Here is a 13,251-nt window from a genome sequence, read left to right as displayed (position 1 = left end):
TGCCACGCTCTACCACTGCCATCCAGTGCTGCTCCTCCTCTTCTACATCCATCTCCCACAAGTGGCTTGCGTCACTCCTCCCCCAGCTCCCTCCTATCACTGGATGGCCGTGCTCCACCCGCACCCTCATCACAACGCCCGTGCTCCAGCCACACTCATGAAGCCGCATAGAGAGCTCAGGTCAATGCCCGTGCGTTGCTACGGGCTACAATGCATATAAATTTAGCTGTTCAACATCATTTTTATGGAATATAATTCTTGTGCACATGAGAATATATCATTATTATTTTTACCGGTAAAACTGTTATCTTCTTGTTCCTCATCCACTCTCTCGGCCTCTCTCATCCATCAATGGCATATGTGGCCCACAATCCTGCGTGTCCATCTCAACTAAACCAACAACCACATACTTCAAATTTTTAACACAACCGATTTTTTTGTATACATTAGACATATATATTCACTCAAGCAAACAAACAAATTTCGTTTCTACGTAACACCGCCTCCTTCTGCTTCTCGCAGCAGCAACAGGGAAGCCCCACCAAGGCTTGCTTCAATCTCTCGTGACGCCTCCCTCCACATCGGTGTCGCTGGATCTCGCCGCGCGTTCTAGGTTGTGCCGTTGTGGACACTTCAGCACTCGCTCATCGGCTATGTTGAGGAGATCAAATTGATGGACCGACGGGCAGGAGGTGGAGGGCAGCACGTGGTGGCGGGGATGGATGTGCCGCCAATGGGGAGTTGGGGACGCTGATGTGGGTCCGACGCCAACAGGTTGTCTCGTGGCTCGACGTTCCCAACAGCTGCCTGCGGCACACGGGTCGCCGGCAACCCCGTGGTGCTCCTGGACCGCCACAACGACGGACCGACCCCGCCTCCATTTACGCCTCGTCATCCTCTCACTCCGCTTGTTTGCTTCATAGGGAATAATTATCTCTATCAATAAGCAGAAGCAAACAACTTCTGATCATAAAAGAAAAAAACTAAAAAAAGATAATTATCTCATTTCAGTCCTTACAACATGCCAATTTGATCATTTATATGCATTGTACTCCCTCTGTCCCAAAATATAGGAGCATTTTTTTACACTACGATTGTGTCAAAAACGCTCTTATATTTTCGGATGGAGGGAGTAGTAAATTATGAGCAGTAGTAGCACCTTATATGAGTGTGAATTGGAGAGGAGATTATATGATGAGATTTCTTCACCCTATTCATTTCCTTCTTTTTAAATATGATGAAATCAACATCCTGTACATTAAAAAAAAGTATGTTAGCTGATGAATTGTTTCTTATGAAACTGAGGTTTTGAGCATTGGAATCCAATTCATACAAATTTGAGAACGAAAACTCTAAAACATGAAACTAAAAGTTTATGGATAAAATATATATAACTACAACATTTTGACATTCCAAACTGGTCAGAGTATGTATTGACAATTATCATCAAGATGATATCCATAATGTAAATAATTAATGTTAACGACTCTAAGCTCCCATAATACAATGAGCACGCCACAGTCACTGATGGTGAGGAAACATCACTAACTGCCGTAAGTACGTCTAGAAATAACTCAGGATGGAGTATAAAATAATGTACCTTGAAGAAACATGAAACTATCTATACCTTACCTTGCTGTATGGGCACTGAGCCCGTGTGGTGTTGGTTGAGTTCACATTTGGAAACAAGCTATGCACAACTTAAATACAAGGCGAGCAGTTCCCGACAGGTTCTGTCAAACGTGGATGCTAAGGCTAAGGAGATATATACACTACTGAGCACAGTAACAGACAGGCGATTTTCCATTTGTGATCTCCAGGCTTCACGATGCTGTGGAAACATAGATGTCATAAATATCCATTTGCGGGAAACTGGAACAAGAGCAACTACAGGAGATTTTCAGACCTGATATCATGCGGTGTTATAAATATCCATTGTGAGCCTTGTGCAACAGCAAAATCTACAAGGGTGTCCAAGCTTATTTTACAGCTCACCGCGTCCTGCACAAATCAGATACCACCGATAAGGTTTCATTTGTCATTAACAGGATGGTTGCAGAAAGCGTAGCGTTTGCTCACCATGAATACATCAAACTCATCCATGGCCCTAAAAGGTGCTTCTATCATCCCATGAAGTGCTAAAGCGAAGCAAAGTGTCGAAAAAGATCGCTCTCCCCCTGGACCAAGATGCATGGCAAAAGTTCTAGTTATCAAAAACATTAAAGATTCCTAAAGAAAAACGAATTGGTGAATAGTATTCTCAACAATAGATATAATGTGAAAAATATATCTTGCAAGTTACAACTGTGGCAAACTATACAGGTACCTGACAGTCCTCTAGTGTCTATTACGGTGTCATGGGATGCATCTTGAGGCATCGTTAGCTACATCAAACACCATAAACAACTGTTACATGAAGCACAAATCCTCCAACCGCTATGTACACATCAAAATGGCAATGTTATGAAGGATTCATACCTCAATGTTACGAAGGTGCTATGCAATCTTGTAGGGAATGTACCCGGCATACATTAGAGATGCCCAATCATTAGGGATAAATACATATATGGATCCAGAATAATTCACCTCATATTGCATATAAGTAACAATTCAATTAGTTGGAAATTAAGGGGATTACAACTATTGAAAGTTACCTGAAGAGCATCACTTACAAACAAATTTCGGCCAAGCTTTATAACCACCATCAGTTGTAAATTTGTTTTAACCCACACAACATGATAACGAGTTGGGCATCTTGTTCCCTAGAAGACTTCTGAATCAGCAATTAGACTGACTATTCATATAATATAGTAGAAGAAATGGAATCAACAACATGTTAGGGACACCCCTTCTTTGTGCTAGCTTAGCTACACCTGTAGAAATCAAAATCAAGTTAGCATATCCCAAAAAAAAGGCTAATGCATCAAACGAAAGGACTACTTTGATGAACCTTCTGGAGCACTACAAGAAAAAAGAGAAGCACACCACCAAGAAAATGCACTCGAGTATGCGACCAAGTAGGTATGTTTCCTGTAAGAAGAGTACCCACGATGCCTTACATGTATAGAAGCAATTTATTTCTATTCCAGCAGCCGCTCCTATGTGGGATGAAACAAATATCTCCAAAATAAAAGCTCCTCGGAGCCTCTTATGTTGTTCAGCAATCCTTCTCCCAAAATAGACCTTAACATTTTGTGGGTTCTTCCTCAAAATGGAATAGAATAACAGAAAAAGTATACAAAGACCAATATTGATTCCAGCAGAGGTCAGAAGAGCACCAATTTTCATCTCTTTATAACAAAGTATATGAGATTCAACACTCATTATGTCATCTGAATACAAAATAATTCATAGCTCTGTTCGCGTGTTGATGCCTGAAGGGAAAAAATGGGTTATGAAATTTCATATAACATATAGAAGACCTACATACATGATCTTGAATTAATTCAGCTATCACATTGTTCCCATGTGTGCCCCCAACAGATCGACTTTCTGCAACCAGGAGAAAAAAGAAAGTCTATTTTATTACTGGTGAGAATTGAAACAATCTGAACTGAACTCCCTCTCCTGCTGATTTACAAGGGAACATAAAAGCTAGCTGTAAAATCATATTGGGGGGAGGACAGTTAATTACAACAAATTTGGAAGTGAGCAGCAATGGTAAAGTCAATCATAACATAGACTTTATGTAGAAAACAAAACAAACGGGGCTTGAATAAATAAGACGGATCTCTCCAGCTGGCTTTGATCCATCTTTCACTTGGGAAAAATGGGGGGGCACGGACAAGGGACCTCACCTTGATATCAAGCTCATGGAACGAGTTGCTATGACGTCGGCGGCGTCCACAAACCCTTCAAACGGGCCCACCACTACATCCAGCAACAACCGGTATGACTCCGGTGCTGCCACAAATGATGACACTTCCACCACTCAGCAGGCCCCGCAGCGCGCCCCCTTCCATGACCGACGGGTCGAAGCGGCCGGCATAGACCTTCCTGTAGATGACGCCCACCGAGCAGAGCTGCGAGAAGAGCGTGGCCGTCAGCACGCCGGCGGCGCGCGCCATGCAGCCCGCCCACGGGAGTTGCCGGTCGTACATGAGCACGCGCAAGCGCACAGGCCTCCCCGTAGTGGCCTCGGAAAGAAAGAGCGTCTCAAGGGTGTCGGACACGCAGCCCTCGGCAACGGTGTCCCGACGGCGACCTGGATTAAGGTCATGTCCAAGGCCGAAGCTTATTTCTCACTCATACTTCCGAGCATGCTCAGACATCAAACGGGTGCGACAGTCTCTCTCAATGTAGTAACAGCGGCACCAACATGAACCGTAGCATAGCAGTAGTGTCGCCCCTGCGCACGGGTCGTCTCTCCTTCCCTTCCCCGCTCGAGCGACGCTATTTCCAACCTTTCCTGCTGCATTTCCTTGGCACTGCACTCCCTCTGCTTTCCCTCCTCTCTTCCATGGCCCATGAATTATAGCAAAGGAAGAAAAGATATTTCAGTCTGAAAGTCTGAAATATTTTGATCTCTATCAACTAGAAGCACAGATAACTATAATTTTAAAATATGAACATATGCTATCTTCATCAGTAAATGAACAGGTAAAAAAGCATAGGACCAAAACCAAATAATTTCAGCATGAATGTTACAGATCATTTAGTAGCACAATGGCAATGTGTGCAAACCATTGTACTGTTACCACTTGCAAAAGTTTAACAACAATTCACGACTCCAACATCATGCAGTACTTTTATATTACTATAGGATACTGGATACAAATGGCTTTGTAAGGGGTTTCATACACAATTTTTAATGTGTAAGTAAACATGTTCGAAGAAGCAGGAATGCTGATGCAAAATTAAACCATGGATATAACCTTATAGCACCAACATGCCTGTCTATGTTACTCATCAAGCCAGACTATAGAACTTTTCTCTGTCGGCAACCTGTCCAAATAGACACTACCTAATTGCCTCAAGCTAGCCCCATTCCGCCACAAATATGCACATGCGGCTTTCCTCTTCGGTCTTCTCATCCGCCTGACCATCGGGAGCATTGCCCACTATGCATGCTCACGTCTACTTGCTCCTTGTCAAGTACATCCATGCGTCCGACTCCCACCTCAACACCATGCTCCATGTTTGCTGATGTCTATGTCAAGTCCAGCCTCATGACACAGATGGGGTGTATTATTTTGTCCAACACATGAATGACCGTCACCGCACCCGCCATTCTCGTTTCTTATGCCCCTATTAAACTCGCCGCCGCATGCGCCTTTATCCTAGGAAAAAATACATTCAGAACATTATAAAAAACGTAATATTTAAATCTATTTTTCCAGTCAATGCAAGATGTGGTTCCTCACCTTTATTTCATTAGCAGAAGATTCAAAAGTTAGGCTTTAATACAGCTTTCAAAATGAATAATGTGTACTATAATCAATCATGTGCTAGGTTATCATTGAGAAAACATAATACAGAAGTACGCTGAAGCTACCCGCTCTTAGGTTTATAGTGTATACTGTATACTACAGATGTATAATTTTGAGATCAACGCTGCAACTTTGTCATGCATCAGGGATATCTTTGTTTTGAAAAGAACATCACCTGTGTGGGTTGTGGTTGGTAACATGTGCTCATTGCTCAGGTGTGTTGAGATCTGCAAGTTTTAGCACAAGAAACTTTAGTTGTAACACTGTCCAGCTATGCCTGAAACAAATAGAATTATTGAAATGGTCTACTCATCAAATTATTACCCAGAGTATATAACTTCACATATTTTGACCAAACAGACTTGATAACTTATTTTTCAAGTAAATAAGAACACATGTGAAAAAAGAAATGTCCAAGCTTTCCTTATAGATTACTACAGGAAACTTGGCTCTCTCACATCTGAAGATGAACCTATGATAGAAGATTATACCAACCATGTACATGAAAGAATTGACAAAAGCCATTTCTGAAATGTAGATTAGAAAAATAGTGCAGACCAAAAGAACATGGTGAGTGAGTGAAAGACTCAACTTGCCTTTACCAAGATTTCCACATATGCCAAACAAATTCTGTCACTGAAACTTTTATCCAAGCTAGCGCTGCTCTGGTTCTTTTCCTCCATACGTATCACCCTGCAATGAAACGTATCACATTAAGAATAATTAGAGGTATCCTGAAAAATAAAATGACAGCAATTAGTATTACTCCATAAATGAACAATGAGACTGCTGGAAAATACATTGTAATAACATATTAATATTTTTGTATTACCATAAGAACATATTAATCGAGTTCCTTGCAAAAGTTTAATAGAAATCATGGACCTGAACTGCTTCATCTTGTCATGCCCAAATCTCTTTGCCCTAGAATGTGTGGAGGCGCATCTCCCAGCAGTAGCGAGTCACGACTTTTCAATAACTGATAGAAGAACACAAGTTAAAAATTAAGCAACAGAGGTGGCACCTGACAAAGGATAATACATATTATATTCTAGTCTTATCGAACCTATAACTTGATCCTTAGTAATGAATTATTACATTCTTGCACGATCGAGGGAACTGCTTTAGTATGAAGTCCTTTGGTTCAGGCCCTGAATGGCCAACACCATCACGCATTGCAGCCCTGTGTGAACACACACTGCTATTCGTGTCTCTTGGCTATTGGATTATAATTGAATGTTAGTAGACAACAAGCAAAAGGCAATTCATATACTCTGCACTCAGTACACCATGGATGCTCCGAAAATCAACTTTTGATCTATTGCTGATAGATCGGCTGCAATCACCAATGATCATGATCCTCATAATCTAGTTGTTGAACACCTTGATTCTCAAAAGAATTCCATGCTGCATTGTTATTTCACCCAGGTTAAGGCTATGAAGATAAAACACCTGCACAAATCATGCACTTGATCGTTATGTATAAATGCAATGCAGCTCAGACCAATAATTTTTGAGGTACTGTCTAATACCTGAAGGAATAGAACACCCGGTTATGTTGGTCATGGATTTCTTCCTTGTGACATCACACTTTAGCTTGTCATCTGCCTCTAGTATACCTTCCATGACATATTAACCCCACTTGTAATTATGAATATTGTCAGGACCCATAAGCATTGGCCAGTATGTTAGGCTTGAATAATCATATTTTGCCATCGGTGCCATCATGTATCCCACAAGGAAAATAATAAGTGTTGCCTTGGAAGCATGCACCTCCTTCTCTGTCATCGGTGAGTTATAATTCTTTTCCAGTAATGCTTGAGCTGCTTTCAAACTTCTTCCTTCTTTTGACCCTATAATCCCTAAACATCATCTGATCTCCTTGGCTGCTGACTGAATGCAGTCATTCTTCTTGTTAGCAACACGAGCGCCTGTCCAAGGGATCCTGATCGAATACCTTCCCAACGTCCGTGGCATCAAACGGGCAAGTTCTATCATCATCAATTACAATTGCCTCCTATATCTATGTCCACATGTGTAAGCAAGAACACATCCGGCTTTAGATTTAGCTTGTTCGGCTCAGGGATATGGAGGATACCTCCCACCCTATAGAAACCACAATGTCGCGCTTCTTCTGATTGAACTTTGAGATGCTGCTATGAATCAGTTTAACAGAACTTCTTGATGTTGCCCCAGTGCCTCCTTCCAGATGCATCTCCCTGTGCAAAAATTAATCCTCAGTACTAATTGATAATCACAGAAAGGACAACATGGCACTGTCGTGCATGCTGTGCTCGCCCCTAATCTGTTCAAGATGTGCATCCTATCTTGTCGATGGCACGGTGCCGTACCTGTCTTGCGGTCGCGGACGTGGATGGAGACGCAGCACGCGGCACACCAGGAACACGACCTTCTTGCGTCACCATGCCATCACCACGCGCACGGACGCCGGTATCCTCACGATGGTGGCCAGTCTCGATACCCCCCACTTGCTCTTCCTTCTGCCGTCATGGGGTCTGTTGTCCAAGTTACGCCCGTGATGGTGGTGTCCGTGGAGGGCCATGGGTGGTGGCATTGCACGTGAGGCGGCAGCTTCTGAAGAAGAGGATCCGGCGTGCTACAGTTGGCAAGACAGCGGTGGGGAATACGGGACGGCGACATCGGTGTTGTATGGAGAAGAGGATGGGGGAGGCCGTGGATCATGAAGCGTCGATGGGAACAATGGGAGCAGCCTCGTCGCTGGGGAGCGGCGTGGCATCAGGAGGCAGAATCGGTGATCTCGTGCGGATCGGAGCGCAAGGGAGGACAGATGTGATCGTGTGGCAGCACAGAAGCTTGCGACGGGAGGTGGCGGGGGCTGCAGCGACGGGCGGCGGCGTTTGAGGGAGGGGATCGGCGGCGGCTGCGAGGGCGAAGGATCTGGTGAGGCGGCAGGGCAGACGTTGCAGGAGACGGTGGCGGGGACCTCGAGGACGAGCTTCCCTGGCTCCAGAGGCCATGGCGGCGCCGGACACAGCGGCGAGGCGAGGAGGAGGCCGGCCGTCGGGGAGGCAGGAGCTCCTCATCCCCTCGATCCAGATCGGGATCGAGGATGGAGCAACGGGGGCGCGAGGGAGCGGGCGGCGGTCGGGGCGTAGGTTATTTTTGTAGGTTAACCGTCCTAAATTTTTTAGGACAATTTTCTGTCGATGAACTGTAGTGTTTCATAACTGGCATCGTGGTAGCATATCTTTTTTTTGTCGGTCTCGAGGACGGAAGGGGGGAATCACTGGGTTGCGGGAGGTGGGATCGAGGACGAAAATTAACCATCTCTGGTGGGATGAAAATTGACCGGTGGAGACTACCAACTGTTTCATTAGGAGTAGAGATTAGTATAGTACTCCCTCCGTTCCCAAATATAAGTCTTTCTAAAGATTCCAGCAAGTGACTACTACATATGGAGCGACTGTTCCATTAGGAGTAGAGATTAGTATAGTACTCCCTCCGTTCCCAAATATAAGTCTTTCTAAAGATTCCAGCAAGTGACTACTACATATGGAGCAAAATGAGTGAATCTACACTCTAAACTATGTCTTCATACATCTGTATGCTGTATTCCATTTGAAGTAGTATCTAAAAAGGCTTATATTTATGAACAGAGGGAGTATATGGCATTTTTTATTCCAGTCGTAACGTTTTCACAGTGAGGTGGGGCCGCAGTTGAGCAAACTCACCCCACCCACCGGGCGTCGGCCGAGTTTAGAGCAAGTACAATAAGGTGATGTAGGCGGGATGTAAGACATTAAATATTATATTCTTGCTTACTTGGAAGAGAGAGAAGAGGAGAGAGAAAAGAAGCGGGCTACTAGTTAACAGCCGGCTGCAACAAGTGGTCCTAGATACTTTATGAGAGAGTGGAATGGGCCATGTATCAATAAAGTAGTACATATTTATATCTACCTATTGTACTTGTTGGCTATAAACTTGATTATATGTGACATGGCAACATCATATAGCCAGCAGCTGGCTATATTATTAACCATGCTCTTAGAGAGTAGAAGAGAGAAACAAGGGAGGAGGGTTAGCTGTAGCACGGACGCTGTTGTTAGATGGGACCCATGTTTATAGAATAGGAGTAGTAAGCACTCGTGCCTCTTTTTTTAGGAAAAAATTAGTCGTATGTCTAGTATCACTAGTTGGGTGCGTGCGACCTATAGCTGTCATCACTTTAGGTCTACTTTTCGAACCGCGGCTACGCTTCACAGTACATATTTTTCACGCATTTATCCTCCTATATGTACTCCTAGGCTATTTCCACGTGCTCCCATTCGTCGACATGTGGGACATAGAGCATCTTGGCCGTAGTGCATGCACGAGTCGGAGCATATGCCGGGGTACTTTACATTTCAAACCTCACGAATTACATGCAAACCCCCTGTAGAAGAATAAATAAATCAACGAATTACTACATGAAACCGGATTATTTTCGTGGAAACCGGAGCACGTTCATTAAATTTTGGATATAACACGTTTATAAAAAATGACCGGACCTAAACCAGTCTAAGGGCCTCTTTGATTTTTCCCAAAAAAAGGGCCTCTTTGATTCGCAGGATACAGAAAACACAGGAATGGGGAAAGTATGATGGCGATGAACCGAGACGAGGAGAACTCTAACTCAGTTAGAGGTTAGAGTTAGATTCTAACCTGAACTAACTCTAAACCAAAGAGGTGTATGGATGGCAGGGTTAGATTGACAATAAATGTTCTATCTCAATCATTTGACTACTTTGGACCCTATTTTTAGTCAGACTAAAATAAGTCCCTTGGATCCAAGCACCCTCTTGGTGTGGCCGGCTCTTCTATGGCCTCCTCTCACTCACAATTGACATAAACGAACCATCTATACAATCAAGCATGCAAAACATGATAATTTTTACTTTGTCCATACAAATGAGATATCCCACTTAAACATACAAGTCGTCAATCAAGCTTCACAAAATAAAAAAACACTTCATGAAACAAAGAATGAGCTAACTCATCACGGAAGTTGTTCATGATAGGGAGGGAGCCCGGAGCCCCTCACGCACCGAGGGAGGAGCTCGCCATCATCGCTCTGGAGGAAGGCTCTGTAGAGCCCAAGCCCCGGGAACCCCTCCGACGCTGGCCCTTGTGATTGAGGTCGACACCGGCATGGGTAGCAGGGCCGCTTGCCGCCGACTGGGAACTTAATCTTTGGGCCTCTATAGATAATGCAAGCATGTAACTAAAATACCTAGAAATGTGAACTGAATCTTTGGGCCTCTAGAAATAATGCAAGCCTGAACTTAAATACCTAGAAAGGTGAACTGAATCTTTGGGCCTCTAGAAATAATGCAAGCATGAAACTGAAATACCTAGAAAGGTGAACTGAACCTTTGGGCCTCTAGAAATAATGCAAGCCTGAAAATGAAATACCTAGAAAGGTGAACTGAATATTTGGGCCTCTAGAAATAATGCAAGCCTGAAACTCAAATACCTAGAAAGATGAACTGAATCTTTGGGCCTCTAGAAACAATGCAAGCCTGAAATTGAAACACCAAGAAAGGTGAACTGAATCTTTGGGCCTCTACAAAGAATGCAAGCCTGAAATTGAAATACCTAGAAAGGTGACCTGAATCTTTGGGCCTCTAGAAAGATTTATTACCTCCTCAAGCAGCTTCAAACAATTCCATGCGTGCACCACAAATCTATAGCAAGTTTGATCAGGATCTACTTTTCCAAATCAGAATTAGCGCTAGAGCAAGCAAGATCAATGATATGGCCGTGAGACAGAGAAGGAACGAACAAACTCACCCCTCTCGCGACCTCTCTGGTAGATGCGCCGCCGCCGTGCACGACAGAGGGAGAAAAATGACTGGTGAAGGGGGAGCGGGGCGACCTTCGAAGGTCGGAGGGAGAGGACGGCCGGAGTAGGGCGGCGGAGGCCGGAAGGAGAGGGCGGCCGGAGGAGAGAGAGGGCGAGCGGCGCTTGGGCGGGCGGCCCTATGGGGAACAGAGAGGAGTCGTGCGAGAGGGGGGGCGGAGCGATCTAGTGCGGGCAGGTGAGATTTTTTAGGGGAGTGATCTGGTGCGGGCAGGTGAGATTTTTTTAGTTCTCTTTTTGTGGGCCCAGGATAACTAACCCAATTAGAACCTCTCCACCGGGCTAGTTTTTTTAGTTGGGTTAGAGCAAACTAGCTCAAACTAACCCCTCTTATTCGATAATTTGAGGCTATTTCAACCCAAACTAGCTCTAACTCAGGGATCCAAACAAAGAGGAGTGTTACTGTACATGCTACAGTGTGGACCGTAGCACATTGTTTTTTATGGCCATATCACCACATTATTGTTTTCTACTGCTGGTTCACTGGGCTACCGTGGTTCGCACGGCTGGTTCACTGGGCTGTCGTGGTTCGCACTCCTCCGACCTGAGTAGTACTAGTATAGTACTAGTATATACCGCATCATTCTTTGCTCCTTCTTACTACTCCGAGTCCGACATGTGGGAGAGCCAGCATCCGGGTCAACGTGTCATGCACCAGATTAGAGCATGGAACGGAAGGGGGGCATCACCCCGGTCGGAGTGCCAGTAATTCATGACTATAGTGAGTGGTCATATCACAAGTCTTTCCAGTAGTAACGCATCGTCAAATCGCACAACCCCACTCGCTCACCCTCCTCGCCTCTTTGTCAAACCGCCTACCCGAAAACTGCAGCGCGTACTGCCCGGGAAAAGCCCCGCCCTCAACTTTTAACTACGCGAAAATAGTTCGAGCTTGTTCGTTCTATATAAATACAGTACTTACTATATGTTTATTCACCCGTGGGGTTGTTCAATGAATGGAGGGGCGGGGAGCACAAGTGAACAATACTACCTCTGTCCGGGTTTATTGGTCCCCATTGTATTTCGTGCCAAATTTTGACCATAGATTAAACTAAGAAAATGTTCACACATGTCACCAAACATTATATTTTTCAAAACTATGTTCAAATACGAATCCAATGAGATAATTTTTCTTGACATGCATTAACATTTTGTTAGTTAAATCTTTAGTCAAAATTTGGCACAAACTATAAAAGGGACCTATAAACCAAGATGGAGGTAGTACTGTAGTAGTAAGTAGGAGTCGTAGAGTAGTCACCTTAAATAGAGAGTTTCTTTTCTTTAATGCCACGTACACAAATTGAAACGCTTTTTGTGGAGAGAAAAAAGATAATCACTCCACTTTATATGGACGCAGGGGCCTGAGCGCTTGCTTTACTAGGGTTGCTCTCTTCATTCTCTCATCTTCTCCAGATATAAACAAGACAGCGGTAGCAACATTTTCTCTCTGCTCACCGTTGGTCATAGATCCGGCTGGATCCCTTCGGCCGGTGTGTGTAGAGGACTAAAAGGTGCATCGTTCACGCGGTCATCGCCGCCGAGGGAGGAAACCCACAACTGCCGGAGGGGCCCGATCCTCTGCCCGTGCCGTTCTCTCCGACACAGCGCCGGCTCGAGAGGTCCTCCGACCCTTCTTCCTCCCTGTCGTATTGTCCGCAGATCCGACCTGCCGCCGCCGACATCCCGGCGATCCTCAGGTATAAGTTCTTCGAAAGCGGCCTTGCTCTACTGCCCCAGCTCCCCACGTGTCTGCATGTGCATCTTTTTCTACTCCCATCGACTCTTCCAAAGCCACCTAAATTTTTAGTATTATTAGAGGCAAAGCTACTTCATGCATTCGAATCTAGGGCTTTGTTCAAACAACGAAGAAAGGGGGGAAAGTTGTAGCATGAATCTAGGACTTGATTCAAAGAGGAAATAATATGGTGAAAGTAGTAGAGA

At 44.4% G+C, this 13,251-nt stretch overlaps 2 long non-coding RNA genes across 11 annotated transcripts; both read right to left on the bottom strand.

The window, feature by feature from the left end:
• Window positions 1-386: 386 nt before the first annotated feature.
• Window positions 387-1,766, bottom strand: LOC119275888. 2 transcript variants are annotated; one of them, XR_005135934.1, is made up of 3 exons: window positions 1,633-1,766; window positions 1,160-1,251; window positions 387-915 (listed from the first exon to the last, which is right to left on the bottom strand). It is a non-coding gene; the product is annotated as an uncharacterized LOC119275888 (long non-coding RNA). The 2 variants fall into 2 exon arrangements; XR_005135933.1 differs by having other exon boundaries at window positions 1,160-1,751.
• A 337-nt stretch (window positions 1,767-2,103) lies between these two features.
• On the bottom strand, window positions 2,104-8,580 carry LOC119275887. Of its 9 annotated transcripts, none has more exons than XR_005135927.1 (11): window positions 7,781-8,580; window positions 6,962-7,648; window positions 6,496-6,881; window positions 6,315-6,408; window positions 6,022-6,122; window positions 5,605-5,656; window positions 4,964-5,279; window positions 2,673-4,454; window positions 2,479-2,586; window positions 2,327-2,384; window positions 2,104-2,177 (listed from the first exon to the last, which is right to left on the bottom strand). It is a non-coding gene; the product is annotated as an uncharacterized LOC119275887 (long non-coding RNA). The 9 variants fall into 9 exon arrangements; XR_005135926.1 differs by having other exon boundaries at window positions 2,479-2,873; window positions 3,060-4,454; XR_005135925.1 differs by having other exon boundaries at window positions 2,479-3,492; window positions 3,798-4,454; window positions 7,781-8,579.
• Between the last annotated feature and the right edge of the window lie 4,671 nt (window positions 8,581-13,251).

Source organism: Triticum dicoccoides, chromosome 3B (assembly GCF_002162155.2).
Source record: "Triticum dicoccoides isolate Atlit2015 ecotype Zavitan chromosome 3B, WEW_v2.0, whole genome shotgun sequence".
NCBI lineage: Eukaryota > Viridiplantae > Streptophyta > Magnoliopsida > Poales > Poaceae > Triticum > Triticum dicoccoides.
Note: the sequence above shows the minus strand (reverse complement) of the source record. Positions and strands in the feature narration are given on the sequence as shown.